The 13,261-nt window shown below is 45.8% G+C and overlaps 1 protein-coding gene across 1 annotated transcript in view; it reads left to right on the top strand.

Annotated features, from left to right (window-relative positions):
- The window catches only part of LOC115464772 (oocyte zinc finger protein XlCOF6-like), a 524,570-nt gene that overhangs the window by 117,993 nt on the left and 393,316 nt on the right, over nt 1-13,261 (top strand). The window lies entirely within an intron of this gene.

Below are 13,261 nucleotides of genomic sequence, written 5' to 3'. Positions count from 1 at the left end.
ACAATGCATACTGACAACCTGTCACCCAAAATTCTTGCTTAAGCATTAAGGCTAGAAATGATGGAGAAGGAAATGCACAGATACAAGAACATTTCTGCTATAGATAAAGGCTTTGGTGAGCTTCTTCTTGGGAGCCCTGCAGCAGGAGATAACATTTTCATTAATGTCTGTGGTTTAAGAGGTTTAGCTACAATTAAGTGGACTCCAGGTAAAGAGGAGATAATGTACTGCTACCTTTATGCTACACACCCTATATTTAAATTGAGAAGTATAGAAAGAGAGTCTGCCAAAAACTGGAGGAAAAAGGGATATTTCCACAGGAAAATTTGCAAAAGGCAACGGCTGCAAATTTAAGATCCCTCATTTTAAAGATCAGATGAAGAAGCATTTGAGGGATAATGTCTAACAATCTTGAGGGCTTCTGTAGAAAAAGAGATAGAGGGAGACAGAGGAAATGTAGGTAGGAGCGCCAGCAGAAAGGTGTCTCAGAATAAAAAGCCAGTGCAGAGAGAGAAAGAGGGGTCTGAAACGGAGAACCAGAAAAAAGGCTATTGCATGGGGAGAAGGAGGAGATGCAGAAAGGAGCACAGACAGGTTGGCTGTTACAGAGAGAGAAAAGAAGGGATTCAGAAATTTGGGGGGGGGGGGGGGGAAGGAGCACCAGAAGAAAGGGTGGTTTGCAGGAAAGCTAGGACAAGGAAAGGAGTGCCAGAGAAAAGGATGGAGAAGAGGTAGAAGATTCGGCGAGGAGATAGCAATGAGAGAACAGGGTATGACACAGCAGGACAAGATTAAAGTAGGGGGCACGCAATGAAGCTAGAAAGTAGTAAATTTAAAATGAAACAGAGAAAATATTTCTTCACTCAGTGTGTAATTAAACTCTGGAATTCGTTGCCAGAGAATGTAGTAAAAGCGGTTAGCTTAGTGGGGTTTAAAAAAAAGGTTTGGATGGCTTCCTAAAGGAAAGGTCCATAGACCATTATTAAATGGACAGGGAAAATCCACTGCTTATTTCTAGAATAAGCAGCATAAAATGTATTGTACTGTTTGGGGATCTTGCCAGGTACTTGTGACCTGGATTGGCCACTGTTGGAACAAGGATGCTGGACTTGATGGACCTTCGGTCTGTCCCAGTATGGCAATACTTATGGCAGGCTATGAAGCCAAGTGAAGAGGAAGGAAAAAGGCAAGAGAGCCTCAGAGATGTAGGATTTGGAAACAGAGCCTTTGTGGAGGTGGATGTGCACGCTGGTTCCAGGAGAGGGAAAGACTTCCTAAGATGAACTGGACACATAGAGCTAAGGGCAAGATTAATAAGATGAATAGGGCCATAACCAGCATAGAGAGACTATTTATTGATATCACGGTAATAAATTTGATTCATTATTGTGCAGCAAAAACATTACTGAGAGAGCCCGGAATTGAGTATAAAAGGTCAGAAAAAAGGTTAAAGATTGCATTACCTTGGGGGAAAAAGAAGAGTGATGGAAATTATAGAGGGGATGGAACAACTCTCATATGAGGAAAGGTTAAAGAGGTCAGGGCTCTTCCACTTAGAAAAGAGGCAGCTGAGGGGAGATATGATTGAGGTCTTCAAAATCCTGAATGGTGTAGAACGGGTAGAAGTGAATCGATTTATTATTTTTTTTATTTTTATTCTTTCCAAAAGTACAAAGACTAGGAGATGCGCAATGAAGCTACAAGGAAATACTTTTAAAACAAATAGGAGGAAATATTTTTTCACTCAAAGAATAGTTAAGCTCTGGAACTCACTGCCAGAGGATGTGGTAACAGCGATTAGCATATCTGGGTGTAAACAAAGGTTTGGACAAGTTGCTAGAGGAAAAGTCCATTGTCTGCTATTGAGACAGACATGGGGAAGCCACTGCTTGCCCTGGGATTGGCAGCATGGGATGTTGCTACTAATTGGGTTTCTGCCAGGTACTTGTGACCTGAATTGGCCTCTGTTGAAAACAGGATTCTGGGCCTCATGGATCTTTGGTCTGACCTAGTATGGCTTTTCTTATGTTTATGTTCTCTAGCTCTACTGCCGTACTAGCAGCAATCTACACAGGCAGTCTTCCACCAGCATCGGAGCATTTTCTCTGATGCAGAAACAGGAAGTTGTGTCAAAGCAAAGGCTCCAATGCTAACAGAAGACTGCCTGTACGGACCGCTGCTAGTACAGCAATGCAGCTAGAGAATGTAAGAAGCAGGGCCGCCGAGAGACTGAACCGGGCCTGTTGCTTCTGTGCCCCCCCCCCCCCCCCCCGGATCGCTGTGGCCCTCCCCCCCCCCCCCCCCACAATCCAATTACCTTCGCTGGCGGGGATCCCGAGGCCCTGCCAGCGGAAAACGTGTTCCTCCAACGCTGCTCTTCTGCCGATTGCCTGCCCCTGTGGCTGCTTTTCCTCTCAGGCGCATGTGCGCCTGAAAGGAAAAGCAGCCACTCAGCTGGGCAGAGGAGCAGCGCTGGAGGTGCTCCTCCGGGTCCTCCCCATCCTCTAAGGGGGGCCTGGCTGCGGCGCCGGAGTTTTCTCTCTCCTGCTCCTGTCGGGACGTGATCACTCAGGTCCCGTCAGGAGCAGAAGAGAGAGAGAGACCCCGGCGTCAGGCCCGGGGAATTTTGCCCTCCCTGTCCCCCCCTCTCAGTGGCTATGGTAAGGAGGACTGCTAGGGAGGACAGGGAAAGATACAGGACTCACACAGAGGGGAGTTGGAATTAAAAAGAGACTGAAACCCAGGGCATAATGCAGGACTCCTGCAGAGATGGGGGAAGGCCCTGATGCTGGTAAAAACCTACCAAATTTCTTGTGTTATACGCTTGAGCATGTTACATGTGGTTATTTTTACATGTTCAATTTATGTGTGTGTGCATTATACACATGAAAATATGGTAAATCTGGAAACAGAAACAGAGAAAAATAAAGGCAGATAAGGCTATCCAGTCTGCCCATCCACGTCATCTACTCTCCCTTTCACGTCTAAGAGATCATATGTACTTGTCCTAAGCTTTGTTAAATTCAAATACAGTTCTTGTCTTCACCACCTCCACCAGAAGGTCGTTCCATGAATTTACCACCCTTTCCATGAAGAAGTATTTCCTCGGGTTACGTCTGAGTCTATCCCCTTTCACCTTCATCCTGTGTCTCCTCGTTCCACAGCTTCCTTTCATCTCCTGTGCATTTATGCCACATAGGTATTTAAATGTCTCTTCATATCTCCCCTCTCTCGTCTTTCTTCCAAAAAATACATATTCAGATGTCTGACCCCATATGCCGTATGTCGAAGACCCACGGACCATTTTAGTAGCCCCGCTCTGGACCAACCATATCCTGTTTATATCTTTTGAAGGTTCAGTCTCCAGAATTGTATATACAATATTAAGGTCTAATACAGGGGCATCATAACCTCCTTTTTCCTACTGGTCATTCCTCTCCCTATGTATCTAAGCATTCTTCTAGCTTTCACTGTCACCTTTTCTACCTGGTTGGCCACCTTAAGATCATCATGATCACACCCAAGTCTCGCTCCTCCTTCATGCACAAATGTTCTCCACCCCCTAAACTGTACTAGAGTTTTGCTCCCAAATGCATGACCCAGCATCTTTTTAACATTAAATCTTAGCTGCTAAATTCTGGCCCATTCCTCAAGCATCACTAGGTCCTTCCTCGCGTTATCCACACCATCAGGGGTATCTACCCTATTGCAGATTTTGGTATCATCCGCAAAGAGGTAAACCTTACCAGACAGCCCTTCAGCAATATCACTTACAAAAATGTTAAAAAGAACCGGCCCAAGAACTGAACCTTGTGGCACACCACTGGTAACGTCCTTTTCCTCAGAGTGAGCTCCGTTTACCACTACCATCCGTCCATATGTCTGGATTTCCCCAGACATATCCTCTTTTTGAGGACATGTCCGGGGCATCCGGCGGGTTTTGCCCACCCACCTGTTTGTCCGGATTTCTGGACAAACGGGTGGGTGGGCAGGCGAGCGGTGCCGTGGTTCTCCCCTCCCCTTACTATCTGCCCTGGTGATCTAGTGACCTCTTCAGGGCAGGAAAGAGCCCCCTCTTTCCTACCTGGAGCGCTGCCTGCCCTTGCCCTGCATCCTTCTCAATCTCGGCTTGGGATTCAAAATGGCCGCCGAGAGTTGAAGTGGCCTCGTAAGACTTCAACTCGCGGCGGCCATTTTGAATCCCGAGCCGAGACTGAGAAGGATGCAGGGCAAGGCAGTGCTCCGGGCAGGAAAGAGGGGTCTCTTTCCTGCCCTGAAGAGGTCACTAGACCACCATGGCAGTAGATAGTAAGTAAGGGGAGGGGAGGGGAGGGGAATATGTGACAAGGTGGGGCGATGATGCAAAAGGGACGGGGTGGGACATGTGTCCTCTTTTTAAGAGGACAAAATATGGTAACCCTAACCATCTGTCACCTTCCCCTTAACCAGTTCCTAACTCAGTCAGTCACTTTAGGGCCCTTACAGAGAGTACTCAGTTTATTTTCTCTATGCGGAGCTGTGCCAAAGGCTTTACTAAAATCTAAATACATCTATCGCTCTCGATCCAACTCTCTGGTCACCCAGTCAAGACCTGCCTCTAGTAAAGAGATGAGTAATGTGTTGCTTTGCAAATTAAACTAGCAATGCAAAATGATTTTGAAGTTTCTCTGATTTTGTTTAAATTGTAGGCTGCCGGTGGTTTTCTGCTTGTCCAGGTCACTTTTGCTACATCTGTCTGTGCTCTGTCTGCAGAAACAGTCTACTGCGGAAGCAGAACAGACAACCAAACAGCAGCAGCGATCCAAGGAAGGACAAACACTGCAAGAGTTTCTTTTTTTAATTTTCATGAAGTCTTTATTGAAATATTGAAGCAACAGCTCAAAATACATCAGAACAGAAAAAGCATTTTCTGTAAACAAGGTTGCTGACAAACAGTGCCAGAACAACCCACTGTATAGTAAGGCAACAAGATTAGATCACAATATTTCCTGGTAAACAAAGAAGCAACAATAACTTCAAGTATTTAAGGCATTTTCATATATAAAACCCCTCCCCACCCCTTAAATCTTCCCCTTAAACAGCACCTCCCTCCCCGCGATATCACCCACCCCTTTGACTGATAACCAAATTGTGAATACACACCATGCCAAGTCAATAAGAACAATACTTCAAGACAGTGGCGTTCCTAGGGGGGCTGACACCCGGGGCGGATCGCCGATGCGCCCCGCCCCCTGGGTGCAGGCCCCCCCTGGATGCAGCGCGGCCCCCCTCCGGCGAAAGCACACCCCCCCGTGAAAGAACCCCCCTGGGTGCACGCCGCTGGGGGGGTGCCGCGTGCGCCTGTACTTCCTTCGTTCCATGCTCTGCCCCAGAACCTGTTCCGGGGCAGAGGGAGCATGGAACGAAGGAAGGACAGGTGCGCGCGGCACCCCCCCCCCCCCCCCAGTGGCGTGCACCCAGGGCGGACCGCACCCACCGCCACTTCTTCAAGAAAGACTCCCAAATAACCTCCCATATAGCGAGAGTATGACATTTGATTGCCCAGAGTTTTTCCATTTCACAGATGTACCAAAGCTTATTTAACCATTTAGTCAGAGGGGGAACAGTAGATTGCTTCCAGTGTGCTGCTAAAGTCACACGCGCAGCAGACATTGCGTGACGCACTAACAAGGATTGTGACTTGGTCAAACCAGGTGGCTTCTTGCAAAACGAAAAGAGGAGACCACTGAATTGGCCGAGCTAGCCATCTTTGTAGCCTACACTGTAGTGCCTTCCAGTAGGCTTTAGCTTTATCACAAGACCACCATAAATGACCCATCGTCCCCCTTTCCCCACAACCCCTCCAACACAATTTATCCAAATGTCAGCTTTAATGGAAACAGGACTCAACCTGATCAAGTTTCGGAAAAACCTTTGTCAGGGGTCACATAGGTTTCCACAATACATTCATAAATTCAGGTCATGTACTGCAATACCTGCACAGAAAAACCTCTGTTCCAATTCCAAAAGTCAGTAACCATCAAGTCTCCAGCCCAAATTCAAAAAGCACAGTTAAAGGTACTTTTTTTTCCTTCCTTGGATCGCTGCTGCTGTTTGGTTGTCTATGCTCTATCTGCAACAGGTTTTTCATGTATGTGATTGTGGGGGAGAAGGGGGTTCCCACTTGGTTAGTATCATGGAATCTTCTGTGAGGTGGTCCTTGTGACAGGAGAAGCAAATGACGTTTCCCCTGTTTTTGCCAAGTTATACTAAACACAATCAGAACCCAACGTGCAGCTTGTTAAAATAATGTGTTTTGTGTGTCCGTGCTCCCAAGACAAAGCTTTCCTGAGTCGAGCTTACTAATCTCTCCCCTCCTATCCGGTATCTCTCTTTTGGGTTTCTGCACCCCAAGTGCAACACTCTGCACTTCTTGACATTAACTGCCAGACCCTCGACCAGTCTTCTAACGTTTGGAGACCCTTTCTCATTGTTTCTACTCCCTCCAGGGTATCCACTCTATTGACTATCTTCATGTCGTCCGCAAAAAGACAAGCCTTTCCTTCCAACCCTTCAGCAATATCTCTCACAAATATATTAAACGGAATCAGCCCCAGCACCGACCCCTGAGGAACTCCTCTGCTCACCTTTCTTTCCTCCGAGCGGATTCCATTTACCACCACCCTCTGCCACCTGTCGGTCATATAGACAGTGGTGATGCTGAAAACAGGAGGATGGGAACACAAGGGTTGATACTGAGCAAGGAGAAGATTTTATTTATTTTAAGAATTTCTACTCTGCTTACAACCGAAGCGGATACCTTAAAAACAAATACAAAAAGCACTAAACATAAAATACATTCTCCATCAATGTAGTTCATCATCAATAATCAGTCAAGAAAGAAAGGCTTGAACAAAAAGCTGTGTTTTAAACAATTTCTTAAATTGCAAAGTGCATAACTGGCCAAGTGGCACATTCCACATCAGTGGTCCTGCAATAGAGAACGCTGAAACTCTTGTCGCAGCATAATGCATAGTTGTAACTAGGTCCAAAGCTAATCGTTTACCAAAATCAAGTTGTAATGCTCTGCTAGAATAAGACATCTAAAAACAGTCTTATTATACCATGGTAACTTGGCATACAAAATCTAGGGAGGGAATGGGGGCACAGAGAAGCAATGCTGGATAAGGGGGTTGGGATAGAGAGGAGCAGTGCCGGATGGGGGGGGGATAGGGACACAGAGGACTAATGCTGGATAAGGAGATAAGGACACAAGAGGGGCAATGCTGGACAAGAGGGGATAGGGACACAGAGGAGAGATGCTGAACATGGATGGTGTACAGGGCCACGGAGGAGAGATGCTGAACACAGGGAGGTGCATAGGGATGCAGAGAGGGAAGATGCTGAATATGAGGAAGGACAGAAACACAGAGGGGGAGATGCTGAACATGGGGAGGTGCATAGGGATGCAGAGAGGGGAAATGCTAAACATAGGAGGGCACATAGGGACACAGAGGAGGTATGCTGAACATGGGAGATGGATAGGGATGCAGAGAGGGGAGATGATTAACATGGGGAGGGGGTGGGGACTGAGAGGGAAGATGGTTGCTGGACACGGAGAGAAAAGAAATGTCAAGTGGACAAGAGACCCTGAGAGAAGATAGAGGAGAGCATAAATCAGACATTGGGACCAACACAATTAGAAAAATACAATGAGCAGACAACAAAGGTAGAAAAAATAATTCTATTTTCTATTTTGTGATTAGAATATGTCAGCTTTCAGAATCTACATCTGCCTGAGCTAGTGTTAGACATGGTTAAGGCCCAGGGCAGAAATGTAGAAGGGAACTTCAAATCCACTACCAGGCTGTGATGCCTTCAGCTTCAGGCAGGCTTTGGGCCCTCTTTGCCTAGGGGGCCAAGGGCACTTGACTTGTTCCCCTTCCGTCACCCCCAACACTATGCCTATTGGCTGCTATGTTTTATATTTTGCACAGTACAAGGGGAAATGCCTCTTTCTATTTCTCTAATGTTTTATTACATACAAGGGGGATTTCATTTTAATTTTTGTCTACATATCTCTATTTCCTGTTTGTGATAATTTATTTTGTATTTAGTGTCTGTGTTCTGTGTGTGTGACCAAGGCCAGGTATTCAGGAGTGGAGGAGTAGCCTAATGGTTAGAGTAGCAACCTGGGAACCAAGGAAACCTGGTTCAAATCCCACTGTAGTTCTTTGGAAATTCATTTAATCCTCCATTGCCTTGAGTCCAAACTTAACCCCCCGTTTACTAAGCTGTTCTAGCAGCTTCCATGCATTTTGAATGGGCTGTGTCGGCATTGCCACATGGTTTAGTAAATAGGGGGGTTAGATTGTAAGCCCTTAAGGGATAGAAAATGACCTAGAGTACCTGAATTTATACCACTTTGATAGTCTTTAGGCTTGCAGATGGTATATAAGAAAGTATAAATAAATATTCTGTTAACTTGAATTTTCTGTGTAGCAACCTGTAGTAATTTGGCTTGTCCAGTTTTCCCAATGGATGTATTGATGTTCTAGGGCCCACTGGAATATTTAAGGCACTGCCTTTTTGTAGGTAGGGTCCTTTTTCTGGAAGTTAGTGCTAGCATGGTAAATTTGCTTTATGTCCTTAGTGACTTTTTATAGAGTTTAAAAAAAAATGTTTAAATCATCTTAATTTGAGTCTCACAGCAAACAAAACTATAATAACAACAGCTCTGTTCAAGAAAACTTAGGAAACTCAGCAAACATTGTTCAGAACCCTCCTCCCCCCACACCTTTCCCCCCTTTGCTCTTCCCTTTATGTCCCCTTTAACTGTATACTGCCCACTGCCCACCTCCCCTGTCCTCCCCCCTCCGGGTTCTGCACCATGGAAACACCCAAGAGTAAAGCATGATATAGCATAACACAAAGTCTTTCATAAATTAAGTAACCGACTATGAGCTCGTGGGGGCAGTATGTCCCCAAAAAGCACCCAAGTAGCTTGGAAAAGAGGCCCCATTCCCTGAGAGATGTCATGCACTTGAAGACATTCCAGCCAGAAATCTCTGATCATCAAAACATGCCATTACTGGATGGTCTGTCCAGTAGGTAAAAGCCTATTCTGGAGGATAGATTTGTGTGCAAGCAACACCAACCTCGAAGAAAATGATTACACCCACACTGAGCAGGTAGGTCCAAGGTAAAGGCACCAAACACCCTCATTTGCAACTTTCTTTAAATTAATACCCTTATTTTCTTACTCCTGTTACTCCAGCTTATCTATCTGTATGTTCCATCTTTGATTATACCCTAGGCTGTCTATGAAAATGTTTTATTACGTGTTGTGTTGACGTTGTGAGTAGTACACTATGCCATGCTTTGTAGTGTTGTTTGAATATTTTTACTGTTGTAATTGTCTGTTGCTTATGTTTGACTTATTCTTGCCATACACCGCCTTGAGTGAGTTCCTTCAAAAAGGCGGTAAATAAATCCTAATGAATAAATAAACAGAAGAGGACCAAATCTTTTCAAAAATTTGAAGCAGTCGACGCCAGAAAACTTGACCAAAAGGTATGTCCAAGGTGAGCCCTAGATCTCTGGCACTTGGGGCAATGACCAGTTAAGTCCAGACCAGCCTGGCTCATACGGTGAGGGGAGATGAATAGACGCAGTGAAACTTGTAAAGCATCTCTCTATGTAACACACAGGCAGAAAAAGCATTAAAATTGAACACAAAAGCCTGCAGTTGGTCTCCGGTTTGGGAAAGAGACAATATCAGGAGTAGTGTCCAGCAACTATCTGTGATGAAATCGTCATGGGACAGAGTTGGGACTCCGATAAGGAGTCTTGTATGTCCTCTGTGAGATTTGTCCAGATCATGGAGCGAACATAAAGATCAGTGGCAAGAAGACCAAATTCCTGTTGAAGCATTGTGAAGGACTTCAAGTGGCCCTCAAGATCAATGAGTTTTGGCAAAAAATGAATGCCCCGCTGCCTCCAGCACTCAAAATGACTGTGTCCTTTCCCTGTTGGAAGACTCTTGTAAAATTCACCTGAGAATCCGACTGGTCCCAGAGCTGAATAATGTTTGAGGGATTTTATGGCATATTGAAGTTCCTTGGTTCCTTGTGCTGGATAGGTCAGTTAAGCGCCTGCTGAGCCTCCTCAGTCAAGGAGGAGAGAGAAACCTTCATCAGGTGATTAGAGCATCGGAACAGGCATGTTGCCCCTCCCTGTACAAAGATGCAAAATGATCAGAGAATATCTGAACAATGCTCTCGTGATTGTTAGCAACATTCCCCATAGGATCTTTAAGGGCAGAGACCGCACAAGACTCCCCACCCCCCAAGTTTTTACTATATGGGTCAACATCTTGCCTGATTTGTTACCTTACTTGTAAAACTGAAACTTGTTATAAAAAAAGAGAACAGGTGGTATGCTCAGGTATGGGCGTGTTGTGCACTATTTGGGTACAGTGATACGTGTCTTGTGGTGGATGTGAGAGTTCGTATGAGCTCATTTTAGCTTATGATAACTGGCATTCCAACTGTATGATACTAGTTGCTATTTGAGCATTACTGTCACTAGTGAATGCTATCACTTCCCCTCTCAGTACAACTTTTGCTGTCCCAAAACAGACAAGGTTGATCTACATGTTGGCAATTACATTCAAGAAAACTTTCCCACTTTTCCTGTTGATACTTAAAGTCTGGATTAGCATACAGATAGGAGGGAAAGTGACAATGACAGGGTGGGGTGTACGAAATGGGGGGGGGGAGATCTAAATCAATCCACACTATGGAGTGGTCAGACACCCCCCAGGGCCCACAACCACCACCAATACATGCTGAAAGAGGGTGTGATGTAAAAGTGGGACATCGTGCCATGGGCCCTGGAGATGTGCGTATAGTCCCACTCCCTGGGATGTAGAAGCTGCCAGGGGTCAACCAAGGCTAATTCATTGGCAAAGAACTGAAGTACCCCCTCACCTGGAGAGCAAGAACCCCCCTCTAAAAGAGACACCTGTGTGCTATCAATGACCAAGTTGGTATTTCCTACTATGACTAAGTTTTGTTGCTGATAGGGAAGCAATTTACGCAGCAGAGAAGGATAAAACTGTTAATCAAAAAGGGTAGGGTCCTATAAAACTAATAGATAAAGCTCTCAGTCTTGCACCCATACCTTCAAAAATATATAGTGGCCTCAGTCATCTTTGAACGAAAGTTTAGCCTGGTAACTCAGAGATTTACGAAAGAGAACTGAAACTCCTCCCCTCCAACCATTTGAAGAGGCAAAAAAATACCTCTCCCACCCTGCCTTTGTAGTTTTTGATGTTCAGTGTCTGTCAGGCGGGTCTCCTGCAGGCAAGCAATATCAATATCCTGACGTTTCAGGGTGGTCAGAATTTTAGTGCATTTAACAGGAGAGGTAATACCCCCCATATTCCAAGTAGCTAATCTATAGGAAACCAGTGAGGACAGCGGTCATAAATGTAAAGGGTCGTGATGTCCGGTGGACAAATGAAAAGACCTGAAGCGCCCAGCCTCCACCCCAGGTCACAAACCTCGCACCATAGCCCAGCATCTGAAAAACCTAGGAAAGGAAATAAGTGCTCAAAGTCCCATTTTAAAAACCCTGGTGCAGACCCCCCCCCCCCCCCAAAATAAAACACCCAAATCCTTTCCCTCCCCTCCCTTGCCTGCCCTTTCCAAATCACCTACAAAGCCACAAACTAACATCCAGGTCAACAGAGCAACCTCTGCCTGCCCCCCCCCCCCCCGGGCCCCAGACAAACCACATAATGGGCATTCAGTAGCATGCAAGAAATAAACTGAGTGATCCAAATGATTAAACAACATAGAAAATAGTCAGGTCTAAAAGATGCATACTGCTAGGAGAAACTTGAAGAGTTAAATACAGGAGAAGCGAATTGTCACTCTGAAACCTACAAACAGTAAAGCAGCTATGCTTTGGGGGGGGGGGGGGGTCTGTCAGGGGAGACAATCGCTGAAGAAATCTGACGCCTTCTCTGGGGTCTTCACCACCTCCCACCTGCCTTGATGAAAAATCTTCATGGCAAGGTAAATGAGCATAAAACATTGACCTCTGTCCGCTAGGGTATCACAAGTTGGACCAAAGCACCCACGCTTTTCCATTAGGGCTGCAGAGAAGTCCTGGAAAATTTGGATGGTTTGTCCATCCCAGGTGGTAGTAGCTTGCTTGGTCCGGTATTGACGCAGCACTTCTTGTCATTGCGGAAAATTCTGAAAGTTTGCGATGATGATTCTCGGTCGCAGGTCACCTGGCTGATGACGCCCTAGGTGATGGGCCCAGTCTAAACGCATTGAGCCTTGACCTTCCTGACTGAAGAATTCCTCCATGATCCAATACTCCAAAATGGAAACAAGTTGGGAGTCCGGGAGAAATTCTGGAAACCCCAGGAACCATAAGTTGTCATGTCGCGACCTGTTCTCTAGTCTACCAGTTTCTCTTGATGCGTACGAACCTCTTTGTGCAACGGGTCAAGCTCCATCTGGAGTGTCTGATGATCTTCTTCCATATCAGCAACACATGTCTCCAAAGCTGGAACCTGGCTGGCTATGTCCACAAAGAGTGTCTCCAAATGGGGCATTTGAAATGCCAGCTGGACAAATCATGGCTCTAAAGCAGATGTCATGTAGAAGTAAGCTCCACCAAGGCTGAGGAGGTAAATTGGCTTACCGCCACACCAGGGCTGTCCACCATCTTGCCCTCTGGCACCCCGCTGGCGATCCTTCTCAGGCTTGATATTTTTGCTTGTCATTGGGGTCGCAGATCACCACAAAAAATTGTCCTTTTATTCAGGAGACCCTATGAAGTTATGCGTTCAGAGGCCAGGGAAGTCCAGGGTCCACGGAGTGAGCAGAAAATGTGGCTCCGCTCTCTCACTGCATGATGTGATCATAGAGTTTTTTTATTACTTCACAATCTGCCTTGTACTGAGAAGGATTATGTTGCTATTTCTGAGATTATGGTGAGTTTTGTGGGGAAATGTCCTAGCTCTGCTCTGCACCTATTGTTGAGAGCGGGCCAGGGGGTTCTGTGGAAGCAGAATTTGTTTGGTTTTAATATCATATGAGGGAAACATATGTGTGTTAGGGACTGTGGCTCAATGGGGACCAAGGAATGCAACCTCTTGTGCTTCCTGCATAAAGTACATAAGTATTGCCATACTGGGATAGACTGAAGGTCCATCAAGCCCAGCATCCTGTTTCCAACAGTGGCCAATCCAGGTCACAAG

The sequence above is a fragment of the Microcaecilia unicolor genome, chromosome 1, assembly GCF_901765095.1.
Source record: "Microcaecilia unicolor chromosome 1, aMicUni1.1, whole genome shotgun sequence".
NCBI classification, from domain to species: Eukaryota; Metazoa; Chordata; class Amphibia; order Gymnophiona; family Siphonopidae; genus Microcaecilia; species Microcaecilia unicolor.
Note: the sequence above shows the minus strand (reverse complement) of the source record. Positions and strands in the feature narration are given on the sequence as shown.